This window comes from Durio zibethinus, chromosome 5 (genome assembly GCF_047325235.1).
Source record: "Durio zibethinus cultivar Kanyao isolate XHJ-2024 chromosome 5, ASM4732523v1, whole genome shotgun sequence".
NCBI lineage: Eukaryota > Viridiplantae > Streptophyta > Magnoliopsida > Malvales > Malvaceae > Durio > Durio zibethinus.
In genome coordinates this window covers 18,577,837-18,581,552 of record NC_143166.1, presented here as the reverse complement: position 1 = coordinate 18,581,552, position 3,716 = coordinate 18,577,837, and positions in this window count along the sequence as shown.

Genomic DNA, 3,716 nt, shown 5'->3' with positions numbered 1-3,716 from the left:
GCAAGCACTACGCCAGCCAGATAGACGTGATGCGCAAGCCGTGGATCGATAGGGTGGTAGGTGGGTTTAGGCACATCTTCATATTTCTACATGCCAATGCCATTTTTGTGGCTTGTAAATTCATACAATGGTCCCTTAGGCCTTCACGTGAAGTTTCATGGCAAGACGACTCATTTTCCATTTTTCACGATTTTGGAAACTTTTTGCGGTTCGGGATTTTTTAAAAGTTTTTTGGAAGGAGTTGTGGCCCCAAATTTGGTAGACGTGATCCTTGTATTTTTTTTTGCATGCACAAAAAAATTCAGCTAAAAACTCGAAGTGTACAAGATTTTGTGACCATTTGAAAAAAGTGTCCCCATTTCAGACACTTTAATTGCTACTGGCAGCAAACCTGTAAAATCTCAAATGTTCTTTAAGGGGGAGTGAGTTCTCAAGGTTTGATGAGGGATAGGGGGCCAATATAAGGGCCAAGTACCAGCACCAATCACACATCATGTGCGCACACCACCCCCGGCCCCCCCGATCACCGGAACCCCAATGCCGCCAGTCAGGTTCTCCAATGATGCTCCGGCAATGGTGCCCTGACGAAGAAAAATGCGGCACCAGCACATGCCTGAGCCTAGCATGTGCTACTGCAACCCTCGATCAAATCCGATCTTAGAGTGGGAATGAACTCTATATGCTTAGACTAGGAATGAACTCCGTATGCCTAAGTCAACTCACGAAATGAGCGTGCAGGCGCTCAGCCAGCCAGAAGGGCGGGATGCGCAAGCTGGGGATCGATCGGGTCCCCCTCTGAGTGCTGCTGATCCTGCTGCCACAACCCTTGGTCCGGTCCGATCTTAGACTGGGAATGAACTCCGTATGCCTAAGCCTACCGACGAAACGAACGGGCGGGCGGGCGGGCAGGCGGGCATGATTCCAGCCAGAAAGATGGGATACGCAAGCCGTGGATCGATAGGGTGGTAGGTGGGCTTAGGGACATCTTCATATTTATGCATGCCAATGCGATTTTTATGGCTTGTAAATTCATACAATGGTCCCTTAAGCCTTCACGTGAAGTTTCATGGCAAGACGACTCGTTTTCTATTTTTCACGATTTTTGAAACTTTTTGCGTTCAGGACTTTTTAAAATTTTTTCAGAAGGAGTTTTGGCCCCAAACTTCGTAGACGTCCTTGTATTTTTGTTGGCATGCACAAAAAAATTCAGCTAAAAACTCGAAGTGTACAAGATTTTGTGACCATTTGAAAAAAGTGTCCCCATTTCAGACACTTTAATGGCGACTGGCAGCAAACCTGTAAAATCTCAAATGCTCTTTAAGGGGGTGTGAGTTCTCAAGGTTTTATGAGGGATAGGGAGCCAATATAAGGGCCAAGTACCAGCACCCATTGCACATCATGTGCGCATACCCCTCCCGGCCCCCCCGATTGCTGGGACCCCAATGTCGTCGGTCAAGTTCTCTGATAATGCTCCGACGATGGTGCCCCAGCGAAGAAAAATGTGGCACCAGCACATGCCCGAGCCCAACGTGTGCTGCCGTAACCTGTATGCTTAGATCTTAGACTGGGAATGAACTCCGTATGCTTAGACTACAAATGAACTCCGTATGCCTAAGTCAACCCACGAAACGAGCGTGCGGGCGGTCAGCCGGCCAGAGGGGCGGGATGCCCGAGCCGTGGATCGGTCGGGTCCACCTCTACATGCTGTCGATCCTACGGTCACAACCCTCGGTTCGGTCCGATCTTAGACTGGGAATGAACTCCATATGCCTAAGCCAATCGATGAAACGAGCGGGCGGGCGGGCGGGCGGGTAGGCACTACGCTGGCCAGAGAGACAGGATGTGAAAGTCGTGGATCGATAGGGTGGTAGATGGGTTTAGGCACATCTTCATATTTCTACGTGCCAATGCCATTTTTATGGCCTGTAAATTCATACAATGGTCCCTTAAGCCTTCGCGTGATGTTTCATGGCAAGACGACTCGTTTTCTATTTTTCACGATTTTTAAAACTTTTTACGGTTCGGGATTTTTTTAAATCTTTTGGGAAGGAGTTTTGGCCGCAAACTTGGTAGACGTGATCCTTGTATTTTTGTTGGCATGCATAAAAAAATTCAGCTAAAAACTCGAAGTGTACAAGATTTTGTGACCATTTGAAAAAAGTGTCCCCATTTCAAACACTTTAATGGCTAGTAGCAGCAAACCTATAAAATCTCAAATGCTCTTTTAGGGGGTGTGAGTTCTCGAGGTTTGATGAGGGATAGGAGGCCAATATAAGGGCCAAGTATCGGCACCCATCGCACATCATGTGCGCACACCCCCCGGCCCCCCCAATCGTCAGAATCCCAATGCAGCCGGTAAGGTTCTCCATTGATGCTCTGGCAGTGGTGCCCCGACAAAGAAAAATGCGGCACTAGCACATGCCTGAGCCCAACATGTGCTACCACGACCTTCGGTCTGGTCCAATCTTAGATTGGGAATGAACTCCATATGCCTAAGTCAACCCACGAAACGAGTGTGCGGGCACTCAGCCGGCTAGGGGGCGAGATGCACAATTCGGGGATCGGCCGGGTCCCCCTCTTGTGGTGCCGATCCTACTACCGGAACCCTTGGTTCAGTCTGATCTTAGACTGGGAATGACCTCCGTATGCCTAAGCCAATCGACGAAACGAGCGGGCAGGTGCTACGCCGACCAGAGAGATGTGATACGCAAGCCGTGGATCGATAGGGTGGTAGGTGGGTTTAGGCATGTCTTCATATTTCTACGTGCCAATGCCATTTTTATGGCTTGTAAATTCATACAATGGTCCCTTAGGCCTTCACGTGAAGTTTCATGGCAAGATGACTCGTTTTCTATTTTTCACGATTTTGGAAACTTTTTGCGGTTTAGGATTTTTTAAAAGTTTTTTGGAAGGAGTTGTGGCCCCAAACTTGGTAGACGTGATCCTTGTATTTTTTTTGGCATGCACAAAAAAATTCAGCTAAAAACTCGAAGTGTACAAGATTTTGTGACCATTTGAAAAAAGTGTCCCCATTTTAGACACTTTAATTGCTACTGGCAGCAAACCTGTAAAATCTCAAATGCTCTTTAAGGGGGAGTGAGTTCTCAAGGTTTGATGAGGGATAGGGGGCCAATATAAGGGCCAAGTACCAGCACCAATCGCACATCATGTGCGTACACCCCCCTGGCCCCCCGATCATCGGAACCCCAATGCCGTCGGTCAGGTTCTGCAATGATGCTCCGGCAATGGTGCCCCGACGAAGAAAAATGCGGCACCAGCAAATGCCCGAGCCCAACATGTGCTACCGCAACCCTCGATCCAATCCGATCTTAGAGTGGGAATGAACTCTATATGCTTAGACTAGGAATGAACTCCGTATGCCTAAGTCAACCGATGAAACGAGCGTGCGGGTGCTCAGCCAGCCAGAGGGGCGGGATGCGCAAGCTGGGGATCGGTCGGGTCCCCCTCTGCGTGCTGCTCATCTTGCTGCCACAACTCTTGGTCTGGTCTGATCTTAGACTGGGAATGAACTCCATATGCCTAAGCCTACCGACGAAAGGAATGGGCGGGCGGGCACTATTCCAACCAGAGAGACGGGATGCGCAAGCCGTGGATCGATAGGGTGGTAGGTGGGTTTAGGCACATCTTCATATTTCTGCGTGCCAATGCTATTTTTATGGCTTGTAAATTCATACAATGGTCCCTTAAGCTTTCAC